Source organism: Syngnathus leptorhynchus, chromosome 15 (genome assembly GCF_054491065.1).
Source record: "Syngnathus leptorhynchus isolate UIUO chromosome 15, UIUO_Slep, whole genome shotgun sequence".
Classification (NCBI taxonomy): domain Eukaryota; kingdom Metazoa; phylum Chordata; class Actinopteri; order Syngnathiformes; family Syngnathidae; genus Syngnathus; species Syngnathus leptorhynchus.
The window spans coordinates 3,007,166-3,023,362 of NC_141209.1; the positions used below are offsets into that span (position 1 = coordinate 3,007,166).

Consider the following 16,197-nt stretch of genomic DNA (forward strand, 5'->3'; position numbering starts at 1 on the left):
GTGTTGTTCTAATAAGCTGAGAGTCACTGAACGGACTGGAATAACATCTTTCATATGCGGGCGGGGAGAACGCAACCAAAAGATGGGAAAATGGGTTCTAACCAGCATAACCTGAGCTGGGAATACATAGCATGAATTGTGAGGCCTCTGAAGAATCTGCTTAGAATTGATGTCAAATCGAAAAGCAAAAATATCCTCTCCCAAAATTCTTGAAAAAGTCTTTTTTGTGAGAACAACCCAAAGTTTCGAAGATGTTAAAAGTTTCTTTGGAAATGGGAAATGCATTCCTTGGCAATTGCCTTGTAACATTCTGCCAAAAAATGCTTCCCAGTTGAGAAATTATTCACAGGGTCTCTATTAATAAGAGTGCTGTCAGCATGTACTATGGCCAAATTTGGTGATGAGCCAATTTTGTACAGATGAATGAAGCAATGCTACAAAAAAAGCTAATTGCATTCAACAAAAAAAAAAAAATCTAATTTGGTTTGTGATTAATTTTTCTCGTTCATTTCTGACCAGTTTAGTATTTTCAGTTTGTGTGCCCCCTACTGGCCAAGTTTGTCTTCTGCACTAAAAGGTGTGCACTCAAAGGTCAAAGGTCAAAAGTAAACCTGCCACCTCCAGTGTGTGTGTGTGGGGAGACGAGCGACAGATGGAAGCAGGCTCAATGCGAAAGCGATATGTTTTGACATTCAGCCATGTTTTGACATTTTAAATGATCTTCAAACGCTAAAGCTCACTATCGTTGGTATTTTATCAACTCATCAACATGCTCGCCTTCCTTCTCGTCTGAGCAAAGAAATGGTGAGTGAACTGCATTCAAGCCATCTAAACTGCAAGACTGTGTATGTGTGCTAACACTTTCATAATTACACAACCGTTTTTTTTTTTTTACCATGTGAAATAGGCGCCTTTCAGGAAAGCGTCTATTTACCATTTCAAAGCCAACTCGCTGAGGTTCGAACCTTACGTTGGGTCACACCAACCATGGCCGTCTCACTTCTTATTTACAGCAGAGAGCAGGAAACATGTCAGTCTTAAATCGGACATAAAGTCTATGTGATTGATCCAGATGGCGCACAGATAAAAGCCAAGTGGGATCTCGAGGTCCCAGCGTGTGCGTGTGCGTGTGTGTGTGCGTGTGTGTGTGTGATCGCATCACCGTTGCACAACACAAGTGCTGAAATGCTGTGTCGGAAGGCGAGCCATTGATCGATGATAATGAGCGGTCGTTTAAGATCACATGTCGACCCGGGAAAGGAAGAAGGGCTGGAAAGCCTCCTCTGATGAAAAACGCCAAGCCAAGTTAAACATGAGGGAATTTCTTTTTTTTTGAAGAATGATGCAGAAGAAGAGAAGCGAGAGTGCAGGAGTTAGGAGGGATGAGGGAGCGGATAAGCTCCAAAAAATAATAAATGTCGGATTTTTTCTTTCTTTTCTTCTGCAGAAAAGCTGGGCCATCTGGTGAAGTGGAATTACATTATCCATGCACATATACGCTCCTCCTGCTTCTCCCATCTTGGCGGACTGCTCAAGCTGACAGCAAGGTGAGCCAGTCGCCATGGGGACAACACACATGCGTGGACAAATTTTTCATTTTCCCTGCGTCTTACTGCAACTTGGTAGGTGTTAATTAATAGGTTGTCATCAAAAAATACAATTCAGATAACGTAGACGGCAGTGGATTGAAATTAATACTAAGTATACCCTATTGAGATTCTCGCGTTGAGCATTGGTAGTCCTCCCTGACGCTAGGGGGCGCTGCGGTGGCAATGATTCACATGAGAATGAGAAAAGTTAGTTGTTTTTTTACTTTTTTCTCCATTCCTACTTTGTTGACTATATGCATGTGTTCAACATAAACTAAGAAGCAAAAGTAAATTCAGTACACGATATATATACGTTTTAGTTCGCAATAAGTTCCAAATGGGGCCGGTTCAAAAAATATATATATAATCCTCAAAAGGTGGTTGTTAAAACTCCTCCCTAAAAAATGTAAACAAGCACCTTTTTACTCCAATTAGTTCCTGTACTCAAAACAATATTACCCCACATTCATCTTGACTGCTGCGAAGAAAAAGAAATGCAAACAAACTTTTCAAGTGGTTTCCCTCTAAAGTTGTGTTTGTGCATGTGTGAGTGTGTGCGTGTTGCACACTAAGAAAAAAATCTTAGTTTCTATAGCAACGCACTCTTATCTCTCCATCAGGCTGTATATACATAGCTCGTCTCCGGGGTGTTCCTTCTCCGGCTCGGCAAAGATATGAGCAATTATGTGCTTGTTAGGAGCGGGCCGCAGATAAGGAAGATGTGTTTTGCGTCTGATTACCTTTGTAGAGAGTTCCGAGGGAGAAAGTCTGGGAGCCCCCCGTGAGGATGCCGCCACCCCCAGCTCATTTAGAACCGGGTCCTTGTGGAAAACATGACCCTTTGGCATGCGCTGGATTATTCCAGAATGAAATATGGAATTAACGGGAGTTTATTAGTTTTACTCACCAATCACAGCGCGACATCGTTAGCTAGCTTGCTATTTGACCAGCTCGCGTTCTAGCTCGCTATCATGAACCCAAGTTCTTAAAGTTAATGATACTTACCCCATCATTAAAACTAACACAGAAAATAAACATTTGTTAAGGAAATACACTAAAATCGAGTGTGCTTTTAAAACAAGTTCAAGAAACTACGGTAGAACCTCAAACTAAGCAAAATCTGATAAGTGCATAGGCAGTTGAATGCATAAAAAAAAAATCTAAAGGCTGCTTCAAGCTGAGCAAAAGTACGTTTTTATCTTCTTATTGAATAAAATATGATCCACAGAAGCCATTTATCTGCCCAGTCATCGAAATCTGACGCTACTAAGGTGAGGACTAGTTACTAGCTACGGCCTTGTTATTGCTGCAGTCCAATAAATATAACAGAAAACGTAGCCGAAGAATCCATCACGCTATAGCGTGAAGTCCATTTCCGTTTCGTACAGAATCCACAAAGCCAGACAGTTATAGTTTGTTGTTATGTAACCATTGTGAGTGGATGAGTCAAGTTGTGTGTGTGTATGTGTGTGTGTGTGTGTGTGTGTGTGTGTGCAGCATCAGTTTAGCAGCTTTCTAATAAAACGTCGACCCTCAACCCCCAGCCCCCGTCCTCTTCCTTCCGCCCCTGTGCCGTTCTCATTTTACTTTCCACGGTAATACACAACCTCTTTATTGCTTTACTTCACAAACTTTTCCATGTACTGGATGTTCTTTTTTTTCTTCTTCTTTTTATAATTTGTCAAAAGCCAAAAAAAAAAAAAAAAGCACAGCTTGTCCTTTGATGCGATCACTAGATCACCCGATCATTTCCTCCAGGCTCGGATTTTTTTTTCATCAAATCCCTCGAATTCACCTTGAATTTTTTTCATATCATAACTTTGAATATTTTGTGGTCTTCTTTGTCAACCGCCGTGCTCAATCGCAGATACATTCAAACTACCCGTGACTCTATTTGCTGCATAACGGTGAGAAAATTAACATCTTCACCTGGCTGCAGGTTTGTTCCTGTTAAAAAGCCTAATTAATCACGGCGACAACGTTGGAAGTGGAGTCGGTTCTGCCGAGCGTGAAATTACCTTTCTCTCACAGGCTGAGCTTGCGTGTCCATAAACTGTGATCCTGGCAGCCCGGCCGGCCGGCCGGCCCACCCACCCCTCTCCACTTGACTGGACTATTTGTTATCTCCCATACTGAATGAAAGACCTTGAAAAGGGGACCAAGTGCAAAAAAAAAAAAAATGGCATCAGAGGGTGAGGAAACACCCGATGATGAACAAGGTTGGGGATTTTATCAAGGCCACATATAGTTTTTTAACCGAAACTTGAATGGCTGGAACTTTGAGAGAGAGTCAAGATCTTCTTTAATATGCCACTCAATAAAATAAAATAAGTGAGGGGGGGGGGGCAATGAGTTGGAGCAGGTAAGCGAGAGCCTCCTCCGAGTTAGCATTTCCAAATCGATAACTTTTTGAACTCCCCGTTGAGAGATGCTCTTGACATCTGTAGACTTATCCTGGAAAGCGAGACCGGCTCGCATGAATCACTGGAAACACCCACTCGCCCCCCCCCACCTCGCAGCCGCCCACCTTCCAGGCACGGCCCGGCGTCGACCGTCTTTGTAGTTAACCTCGTGAATGGCAGTTGAGACGCCACCGAACGGGATGCTGGACTATTCGTGGATCAGTGGTGGGAGTGGATGATGGCTGCCGAGACTGTCGAACTGATAGAAATTTGTTTTCTGGGAATGAGCTGACACATCCTTCCGTTAACCGTTTGGGTCGACCTCATTTCTTATTACAACTGAAAAATAGCATGAAACATGAAAATGTAGCAAAAAGTGGACCTGAGGCTGAAACTTTTTGTGCCGTTGCTAGTTGGTACGCTTTTTTTTGTGCAGTATTCCAAAATAGCACAGTGACATTTAAAAGTGACAGGCAAATAGTAAACGGATCAACGGCACCATAAGAGCGATTGCCTGTTTCAGCAGCTTCACCATTGGGCTTTTTTCTGCTTTTTCTGTTTTTTTGTTTTTTTTCCCCTTACCTTGTTTGTTTGTGTTTCTGAATCATGTGTTCTTTTCTACTTTAGAAAACACGGATGTGCAATTTGCAAACTCAAAATTGACTTCCATGTGACACACACACTTGCACACAGATGAAGACAGTGTGTCACATGGGACCAATGTTCCAATCTCCCGTACAAATCTGCGACGAGGCGTTTGTGTTTTTTTTTGTTTCTGTGCTGTCCCGTGGGAACTGGCAGATAATTAATTTGGTTTCATAAACGTCTGTCGCGACACACACACACACACACACAAGAACCGGAAGTTCCCTTTTAAACAAATAATTACATTTCCACACCATTCCTAGGTAGGCCACGTGGAATAATCGGGTTCATGCGTGCGTGTTTAGATGGAGATGCGTAAAGTTGGGATCAAGTCCACAGCTGCTGCTCGGTTTCCTGGGAAATCACATTGACTGAGGACATGGAGGCAGGGGAGAAACAAAACAAATAAGTACATTTGTCGGGATTGGGAATGGGGGAATAATTAAGAGATAGAGGAATACTGAGATGGGGGGAAAATGGATGAATTCTGAAGAGGCAGAGGGAGTAAAATGTCGATGCTAGCTGGCAGCCTGAGAATGCAACCTGCTTTTCGGGCTGCAATCAAATCCCTATAAACCGAGTCATCATTCACACGTGCGCTGCTGCGTCACTCGGAGCAAGCGAAGGAAGCGCGAACCGGACGCAACATTAGGTACATTTACATTACTTCTTATTGTCTGATTTAAAAATGTCAATATTTGTATGTTTTTCCAGGTGACATTTAACCTCGGTTAAACCCTCGTCGCAATCACGCAGGGCAAGTTTTAGTGCTGAACTTAAAGCTGAGAGTGCGAAGCCACGACGGGAAAAGCCAATCAATGAGCGGCACGCCCGAGTCGATCTGGAACCTCTTCCATCACGGTCCGCAGCAATAAGACGGACGCTTACCTGTGCACTTACTCGGATGGCGGGCACAGTCAGCGAGCGCGGAAACACCAAGTCAGGAAAAAGAAAAAGTGCCTCTCGCTCGCTCCTTCCCCGTGCTTGCTAATGCATCTTCTGCCGCGTCCTGCTGGGCTCACCCAGCTGCTCTCTGCACCAGAAATAGGAATAGCACCTTCTCGATTTGTTTTCACAATCGTAGTAGTGTGTGCTTTATTATTCCAATTTAGGAGACACGTGTAGAATAAAAGCTGAATGTGGAAAACAACTCCCTGAAAAATCTTTAAAAAAAAAAAAAGTTGATTATCTGGCTTGGAATTTGGCAAGTCCAAGCATATTTACTGGGAGAGGGCAGTGAAACCAGTTAAAAGTTAACGCCGCCGCCTAAAAATGCAATTACGTCTCATCAAATTGGCGTAAAATCTGATTCACCCCGACGCCCTGCTTCCCTCGCCTCGCCTTTGAGTCGCTTTGGAGTGGCGAGTGTCATTGTTTATGTATTTATTCATTGATAAGCGGGGATTACCGACTTTACAAGGTCACTCAAACACACGAGTGAATCGCCTATTGACTGGAATGTAAATACGGACTCGCCGTCCTTTCTTGTCAATCCTGCTGGGTTAAAAATGTGGGGGGGGTTTCCCCTCCTAAAGTGCTGATGAAGTCGCATCTTGGAGGGAAGGGGGGCGAAAGGAAAAGTGGACAGAAGCGGAAAATGAGATGCCGGTTAATATCGATTTGACAATCTAATAACAGAGGGCACCTTTCACTCATGATTATCGAGCCGATAAATGTACAATAACTCACCGGGAGCGTAAATAATTGACACTTTTTTTCAAAATTCCCAAATTTTAATCCCCTCGTTTGTCATTTCGACATTCCGTGACACGAAGAAACCCAAGTGGGCTCATCTGTCCGTCTGTCAGCAGCAAAGGTCATTTGCGGGTTGTGTGTGTGTGTGTGTGTGTGTGGCCGACGGGAGATCAAGGGCGTGAGGGTGAGGTAATTATCATGTGACCTCGCACACCTCATGTTCAAATGAGGCCTCGTAAACAATCGAATGGCGAGGCTGCGCTCTTATTTTAGCAGCAGTCACAATATTTCGGTGTAGTTTTATTTTTGTCTGCCCCATTTGTATTCTATCAAGCGTCTCTCTAGGCGCCTGGCTGCTGATGTCACCTATTTATTTAGTTGGGCTGCTTAGACAAACCTCATCCAAATGCATTTAAAAAATAAATAACTAAAAACACGGCCGGCGGCTCACTCGGTCTCACAGCGGCCGATCCTGCTCGCACCTGATAAAAGTTTGACTTGGCTTCTCCCGCAAATAGGATCAGTACGATTCCTTTGAGACGGAGGATGTTCAGTACAGCCCCGACATGCGGATAAACGTAAGAGCGGAGAGCAGTATCTGTCGGAGGGAAAAGAAAGGATGAATACCACGACGGTGTGCTCATCGATTGAATTAAGAAACTGCATCTCTCGTCAATTTGGGTTGTTTGGATAAGCGGCCGGCTTGTTTGGTTGATTGTGTGGCTTGACGGATTTAGAAATTTTCCACGTGATTTTCTTTAATTGCAGGAAAATTGTACTTGATCATTTCACACTTTTGCCATATGAGCACACACACACACACACACACACACACACACACACACACACACACACACACACACACACACACACACACACACACACACACACACACAAATAATCCCCCACATCCAAACAGGTCTTTGGGGTGTATTTAGCCCCGAGGTTGCCATCTGTTCCCGCCTGCTTGCTATGCAGCATTTTCCATCCATTCCTTCTTGGCTGCTGCGGTGGCACTTGTTTGATTTGCCGCGCGTGACATTAGCATGTTGTCCTATAGTGCCATTCCGCGTCAAGCTAGCGCTAATCCTTCGGTATCGCCCAGCGGATCTTATAAGGATTCGCCTGCCTGCCGGCTTCCGAAAACATGTTTGCCTTGATATGTTGTCGCTCTTCTTACTTGGTCAGTCCGAATTTCAAAAATTCAACATAATGGCAACGATTTGTACGATTTGGTCGAATTGTATTCCGAACGCAAACCACTTAATAGTCAAGAATTTCAAATATATTTAAGGATACAAAAACTAGAAATCTTCCCCCTCTTCGTCTGCTCGTAACTACTCCGAATTTTTAAGCACTCCATCATACCTGCCCCGAAAAAAAAAAATTGGCAAGAAATGTCAAACCCGCTCGGTTGTTTGATAACCAAACAGCACGATGGCACAAAGTGGGACACATTGACGAAGCCGTATCAATCCTGCAGCTGCTCTGTATTAAATATAAAATACATTCGGGAAAGGAATGTCCCTAATGCAAACACGCCACGGGCTGTTTATTGGCTCAGCTCAGCGCTATTCTTTTCGAACGACTTGAGCATGAATGGAATCTCCACATTTGCCTCACATGCAAAACAACACGCACACAAACATCAATGAAAAAGTTTATTAAGGGAAGATCAATACCGTTTACAATACAGCGAGACCCGGAACGGATTCTAATTCAAACATCCATACATTATTAATTACGTTAGCAAGACCTGAAATTAAAAGAAGACAACTGGAGCGAATAGTTTGAAGCAATCCGGCCTTGAGCTGCTGATTGCTTTAGCAAATTCACGTCATTTAATGCACACTTGTAAAAAGCTAATTTGGAAATTGCTGTGAAATAAAAGGTATTGTATCTTTTCTTCTTAATAGTCCTGTTGAGTCCTCCATATCTTACTTAATATTCTCCACTCTGAGCAATTAACCTGCTGAATAACACGGATAATGTTTAAATCCTTAATAATAGGGATTAGCTGGTAATCAACCACAAGAATCCTCCGGCGACGTCATTGCAAAGACATTTTTACTTGATTTTTTTTTTTTTTTTTTTATGTGGACGCTGAGACGAGACGTAGGCATGAAAGCAAGCCATCGTCCGAGTTCATCTAGGTTCAGCAGCGGGGGGACTCAGAAACTTCCGAGAATGAAGCCGAAGAGTTGGCTAATTACAAAGCGGCTTAAAACGTTCATAATTTGCCTCTTTTTTTTTTTTTTTTTTGTAGCTCGGGTTATCGACGAGTCACAGCGGTATAATTTCAAAGACAAGCCGAGTTGAGCTTGTAAAAGCCCAATTATTATTTGAAAATGGAGGAAATGAGCAACAATTCATAAACATGTCTTTTTCTTCCCGGGGTCCTTTGACACCTTGGCTTTGATATTCTATATCATCTTTATGCAGCGAGCATCCTCACAATATGGCGAGTCGGTCTTGGCGTGCAGGTAGGTGCGCGCCGCTTGTATTTGCCGCTTGTATGCGGGTGGGATGAAACGGCTTTGACGACATCCTCCACACAGCAGATAAGGATCAGAGCCGTCTTGATGGAAGGAATTAGGAGCAGAGATTGCATTGATCTCTAATAGAGCGCTACAAACCTTGGAAGCGTATCCGGGGAAACGCCTCCCAGACGGATACCGACGCATGTTTATGCACAACGCGTACACCGCTTTACAAATGTGCAAGATCTTTTGTCGAGCACACGGCGTCTGAAGTTTTTTCCATGTCTGGGTATTGAGACACCTGAGGCCGAATTTATTTTTTTCAGTACTAGGTTTTTATATCTAATTGCCTTGTACCTGATTTGAATTGTTGTTGTTTTTTTGAGGGGGGGCTCTTAAAATGGTTCTTGAACGGCTAGAATTGCAAATAGACTTGGCAGTGTAACCACATATTATGGACATCATCATTATATTCTAAAGCTTGAAGGTGTTCGCACACACGGGCTGTAGCCCGTGTACTGTGTCGAGCTATCCTTCTCAACCGTGTAACTCGAAGAGCTGTGCGAGAGTAAAGCGATACGACGGGAAGTGAAGCCATAACGAAGCGGGCTAGATTTCACAAGACGTTATCGGCCATTATCTGCTCAAACCGTAATGACGACATCCTTTCTCACGTCCCGCTGTTTCATTGCTCTGTCAGAACGTACTCTTGGAAAAGTTTTGCTGGGTAGTCATTAAAATCATTGAACAGTTTGCACATGATTCTACACTGAGAGAAGAGCTAGCTATTGTGCTTGCTAGCTAGCTGAATGGGTGGATGGATGTCAAACTGGTCTTGCAGTTATAGTGAAGACAGAGAAAAACGTGAAGGCTTACGCCGTTCCGATTTTTTTGGTCCCACATTTGAGACGTTTAGTCGGTAGAGAGATTTTCCACAATAAAAGTCCTGGAAGTTGGCGATTAATTCCTTTTTTTTTCTTTTTTTCCCAGTCGATCGCATTTAAGACAGCACAGAAGAAAAAAAAAAAAACCCTCATCGCTTCATCAACTAATGAGCTTCAGAACATTCCCCCCAACGCTGCGAAACGCCGACACGCACACTACTCTTATCATCGTAGGGTCTTGTTTCACTTCCGTCACAGACTAAATAGTCCGTTCGGCCTCTTAAAATAGATTTTCCAGTTTCACTTTGAAGGAGGGCCAAAAACGTACTTCCATTAAAAGAGCCATTCTAAACTTTGATGACTGCCGATGTTGTTTGGTACTTTGGGGTCAAAGGCGGAATGCCCGTTCAAGTTCGCACGCACAATTGGCTGATGTTTACCCCCCCCCCTCGTCCACCACCGCAGCTTTCACATAGGCCGATAAGAGTGAAACAAGCCATTCATTTTTTTAAATAGCTGAAGCATGGGAAAGACGGCAGAAGATATGCGATGGGAAAAAATGTCTGAGAAAAAAAGGAGCGAGAGTTTATATGAAAGCCATTTAATTAAAAATGGACTCCTGATAGGATTACGTCGCTTAAGTCTCAGTTTTCGTGATGACCTTGACTCACAGAGACATGATGACGGTCAAACAGTGAATGAAATGATTTTTTTTTTTTCAACACCTGTGATGAGAATTTCCACACGCTGATGTGATCCTGGAATTTGGAAGTGGCCTTCACTAACAACGGCAGTCACGGAAATGGTGTTGTGCTTTTACACCAATTGAAATGATAGCGAAATGAGACAGTACCCGATTACATGGCTTCATTCTCCTCTCCCGTTTTGTCCTTGACATACCATCCCGCCACCTTCTTGTCCTTTTTCGTCCTTTCCCTGCAGCTATGTCTCCATCTGGCCTTCTCACCCCTCCCTGTCATTCATGACACCACACCCCCTCCCACCATCCTCATCCCGTTCGCCTTTGAGCGAGGCTGATGAAAAGAACGACCGATTCTTTATCTCATCGCATGTCGCTCGACACCATTCAGCTTCGCTTCCTCCCTTTGTGTGTGTGTGTGTGTGTGTGTGTGTGAGGGGGGGGGGGGGGGGGGGTGTCCAGGTTCAGATTGCCAGAATGATTAGATGGCTTCCTGTTTAGCAATGGTCCTCAACGGGCTTTGAGTGCTCTTTGGTGTGTGTGTGTGAAGCAGCATGTTGCTCATTACCCAAGGTTATCTTAGCATCACAAGTCACAATTCTATGTTTGTGATGACGAGGCAGCTGTAACGTTTTTCCACGTGACAGCCTTATTCCTATTCATTTATTTCTTTATTTTCTAAAGAACAGACCCTGTCCATCCGTTTCCAAAGACCCCCAGAAGTAGCAAAGAATCTCCATAAATTCCACTGACAACCCAGGCTAAACTTAGCTGCTAACCGCTATCAAACCCCTCAGTCGTGGTGGATGACTCCCAAGACACATTAGTATTTACGAGTTTAGACAAGACTTTAGCGGCACATTGTGGTATTAGCTCGTTCATTCAGTGACGTGAAGTCGGTGTTGGCTTCTTGCATCCTACAAATGATTACAGTCCAATAAAAGCTCAGTGGCGGTTAGCGCTTACAAAATTGTCGCGCATGAGTGTGTGTTTTCTTCCCTTAGCTAATCAATGTATTGACCAAAACATAATGAGGCACGTGTGTGTGTGTGTGTGTGTGTGTGTGTGTGTGTGTGTGTGTGTGTGTGTGTGTGTGTGTGTGTGTGTGTGTGTGTGTGTGTGTGTGTGTGTGTGTGTGTGCGGGAACCTGCCAACGTCTGGCGGTCAACAGGAATTATTTAGGTAGCATCATGGCACGGGGGTTGGGGGGGGGGCTAATGTTTACCGTTGAGCCCTCATTTACGCAGCATCCAATTTGAGTAAACTAGCGTTCGTCAATCTGTCAAACGCACGGGCGCATCCGTCCGCTTTGTTGATTTTTAACAATATCCATTTCAGCAGGCAAACAGCAAACCAGCACCGAGGTGCATTAGCTATTTATTAGCAAACATTACCCGAGTGGCACCCGCCGGATATAAATGGCTGTGAATAGAGGTTTGTTGTTGTTTTAACTAAGGCTCAAATGAAACTGGGAATAACTCCCGTGACTGCTCAAGAGGGCCATCGACCCCCCAGGTACCCCACCGCACCGCATCCCTCCAATAAACTTTTGACTTCCATACTGTGGTGGTGCAAATGATTCAGCTGGCAGATGGTTGATGCAGCAATCTGCATTCAAGTCAGCAGCCTGGTAAAAGCGCCTGAAAGGCTCCCCTATGCTTGCGCACGGCAAACACCGCATTTGTCTTCTGCGCGCGTGTGCGTGCGTGCGTTTGTGTTAACACGTACGGCGCCACTTGCAAATCTGCCCCTTGAAGGATTCATACGCACGTGCCAGTGCGTTTCGCCGTGTTTACCGGGTACACGGCGGAATGAGAATAAGTGCCGCTTTGCCATGGCAACCGATGGGGGGGGGGGCAAGAAGTCTGGCTGGCGGGTGGGATTGCAACCCGGTTCTCATCACGCAGCGGGGGGGATTTGGGCGCACCTTCCTGGAGCGCACCTTCCTCATCAGTAGTCTTCACTATCCTTCACTCTTTTCTGTATCAGTCGCCGTTGATTCTGTCATTGGTCATCGTCACTTACTGGCCGTCACTCATTCTTCATGTCGTCATTGAGCGGGCTTACGTAGTCATCGGTCCTCGTGTCACTCAGCATCACTGGCAGCCTTCCCATTCCATTCTGCTCTTTTTTTTCATTTTTTTTTTTTCTGGCCCTTCTTTCCGTTGTACTCAAGAGCATGAAAGAAACGCGGGCCCCCTGAGGGCGAGCCTGCCTTTGTACAATCGTTTTAGCGGAGAAAATGGGCGAATGTCTTGAAATTAAAAAAATATATATAAGCTTACGCTCTGACCTTGTAAAGACAATTATAGTCCGCCTGGTGAGGCCCTGGCGCCGTTTTAATATAATTGACGGTGACGTGCGTGATGTAGTGACCGCGGCAAGTCAGCGGCAGCGATGTCCGCTCCCTCGTCCCCTCCCCATTTTTGGATCCTGTCAAAAAAATTATTCACGGCATTTTCTTTCATCATGACTATTTTTAGCTGTAGCGCTGATGGAATATTCTGGCAATTACATGTGCCGCTGATTCATCTCCTCCTTTTCCTCCTTCACTTACTCATGCAAAAGTTGTGTAACAGACTGTTTTATATACGTGTCAGAAAAACAGTGCTCACTCACATACAAACGTCCATTTTATTTTATTTTAGAATTGTCTAGCCACAGAACCTTTTTGGCAATGACAAAGATGTTCTGTTCTTCTTACAAACCGCCTCTCTGCCCCGATGATTTTGCGAGCTGTCATTTCAAGGTACAATTGCGACGTATTGCCGCTTTAAATGAAACTCCAGAGGCCGCCTAGAGCTCAGATGCGTTTACTGTCGTCGTATAGTCAGATATTAAGGAAATATACTTTGTTTACTTTCTCCGTACATCTTGGTCCCGATTTGATATTGACAAAGAGTCTATTCTTGGCCAGGGTCAAAACTGATCCGGAACGTACGACGTGTGTTTGCACACGAGCAGCATGTCCGGGTTAAAGCGTGTCCTCTGGACTGCCGCCAATTCTTCCTCTCTTTATCTTTTTCTTACAATAACATCCTCATTCCTAATAACACGCACAGGTCAGCCTGTCTCACTACCCGAGTTATTTCTCAGCGTTGCTCCCGGGAGAGCTTCTAACAGACAGTGGCGGCACCTCAGCGAGGTCACGCCCGACGTGCGCCTCATTTGTCACCCGGCTAGCCCTCGTTCTTCAATACGGGAGCCAAATCAAGACGCATGAGTTGCAAACGCGCAGCCCATTTTGTGTCTTTACCGTGCACGCTGAATAAAACATGTATGCTGGTAATGAACGGCCCTCGTATACGGCACTTTGTGTGCGATTAGTGAGCTGAGTAACTCAGGAGTACTTCAAAGAACAAGAAGCCGCCGGCGCTCGTTTGGATTTATACGCTTGTACCATATTATATCATGTTGTATGGGTTTATAAGTATTCGGGAAAAAATGGCCTACGTCCGCCCTCCCCTTAAAACAAAAACGGTACCCTTTGCAGTCCTCACTCCCTATTTTGAAGACCCTTCTAAAAACACATTTTTATTCCGTGACCTTACTGTTTTTGGTGAAAAATGTATTGTTTGAGCTGTCTTTGTTTTGATGTCATATTTTTACTTTATGTGTGTGTGAGAGTTTTGTCGTAACTGTATTGTATGTTTTCTAGTATACAAACACAAACAGCAGCTGTTGGGTGTTTGTTCGAGTTGTGTGTTTCTTGTATATGGTGTGGACATTTTGCCCGGTGGACACATTACAACAAGAAGAAATTCCTGGAAATAGATCCAAGCGGTTTCAGCTAAATCCCGTGTTTACATGGAGGATGTATGCGCGTGTGTCCGAGCGCGTGTACGCTTCTTGCCTATCTATTCCTCTTGATTGGTTGCCAGCGTTTGCCTTGTGAATACGACACAATGGCATCGTTTCATCTGGCAGCAGTTGAGATGGTTGACACCAATGCATTCAGAGCACAAGCATGAAGCCATCATCTAAAGACCCTTTGTGTGCTTTATTTTTTGCTTCTTTCAGCAGCATTAATGAAATATCAATGGCACTTTTTGTTTCATTCATGAGCCCGCTTTGGTTTGTTTTTTTTTTTGGTTTTTTTCCCTATCCCATTGATTTGTGGCCCGCAGCACAGACACTGGAGAAAAGTTCTTTTTAAAACAAGCCTTGAAACTTTTACCAATTGTTTACTCGATATGAAAAAGCGGGAGGCGGCAAGAGCATATTGCAGGTATCAATTATTGAATGCCCTGGCAAACGTGTATGGCTGCGAGTCTTCCCACTTGCTCAAACAATTATCTATTTGGGGATAAAGTGACAGAATCCAATATAAATTCTTTCACTTTTAGTTTGGTTTCCAACAACTGTCATTGTTTTTTTAGGCTCTTTCTGCAAATTATTAACTTTTTGCTAATTGCTTTATCATTAAAAAGATTATACTATCAATCATAGATTACCGAGGGAGGGGTCCAAGCATATTTTGGAGGGGGGCAGTCCCCTCACGCCCCCCCCCTCTAGCTCCGCCATTGAATAGTGTTTAAATTTAAAACTATTACATTTTAATGTCTTTGACTTTATTCGACAAAATTGCAGATGACAATCACCACGTGCCAACTGATTGTAAACATGTCTGCTGGATCTCATTCAATTGTGAGTGAATGATGAATTCCACCGCCAGGTAAATAAAGCAAGTGAGTGACAGTCACAGTGAGGAGGAGGAGGCATCTCTTGCTTCCGTGTCTATCCCCAAAGACTCTACAGCAGACAGCAAAGTGGAAGCCAGCCAGTCTCCCATAAATTGCCACCATGAAGAAGGCGATGATGACACTCCATTTCACTTCTCGTCTACCTGCGATTCCCCCCCCCCCCCCCCCCCAACCTCTGTGCCACTGAACTCTGCTTGGCCCGACAAGACAGCCGGCTTTAACCCGGCGTTAACCCCGTGCATCCACTTCCCACCTCCTCCTCCCCTCTAACTCGTCCCGCCATCTTCACTTTCCCCCCCCTCAAAAAAAACCCCACGCTCATTCATTGCGGCAGCTCCTCGCTTGACTGGCAGAGTGAATTGCCTCGCGCCATACAAACTTTTCATCCATTTTTAATCGCGGTCGCAAAGCGGTTAAGGGAAAGATACGGAAAATCAAACTATCAGGATATATGCAAGCTTGAGAATACGGACCACGCTCGCAAACAAACACGAAAGCGTGTATGTCCGCTCGCAAAGGCCTCGTAGCCTCGAGAAGTGGCTCAATACGCTGGCTTCAAGTTCGTGACACAGTGAGGAAACAATGCAAATGTTATCTTATCATCCAGCACTTCAAACTGGTCCAAGAAGAGTTTGCTTAGCTAAACCAGTATGCTAATTTCGTGACACTCCTCACATAAAACAATTAGCTCAACTATCTAAAACTAGCTAAATAAAATAGCTCAACTCATTTGATAATTTGCTAGCTAATTTGTGACACTCCTTTCATTTTTGTGGAATCTATTTTATCTTTATTAGACGACCTTGAAGAAATTAAACCTGGTGCTAATGTAAACTACCGTAGTTCGCATAGTTTTGTAGTTTATTTACATTTGATGGCAATCTGATCAAATCTCCTGGAGACTTTTTTGGTGGGTCTACTTATCTTGGAAATGCCTAACAAATTCCATTTTTCAAACTAAAACTGGCTTCATGTGTTGAATTTCCAAGGTGTTCATGGTGTCTATACACTCACATTCAAGTCAGTTGGAATCAAATAGTGTGTACGTGTGTTTGTTTCTGTGAGATAGTATTGTACGCGAGTGCGTGTGTTGAACCTA

General features: G+C 44.1%; 1 protein-coding gene across 4 annotated transcripts in view; it reads left to right on the plus strand.

Moving 5' to 3' along the window:
• uggt1 (UDP-glucose glycoprotein glucosyltransferase 1) overlaps positions 1-16,197 on the plus strand; it is an 83,007-nt gene that overhangs the window by 48,844 nt on the left and 17,966 nt on the right. For 3 of the 4 annotated variants that reach the window (XM_085932130.1, XM_085932135.1, XM_085932132.1), the window contains one exon: positions 1,448-1,547. The gene's annotated coding sequence lies outside the window, so the exon portion shown is untranslated. Of the gene's footprint in view, positions 1-1,447; positions 1,548-16,197 lie in introns of those variants that run through there. The other variant, XM_085932133.1, reaches the window with a different exon arrangement.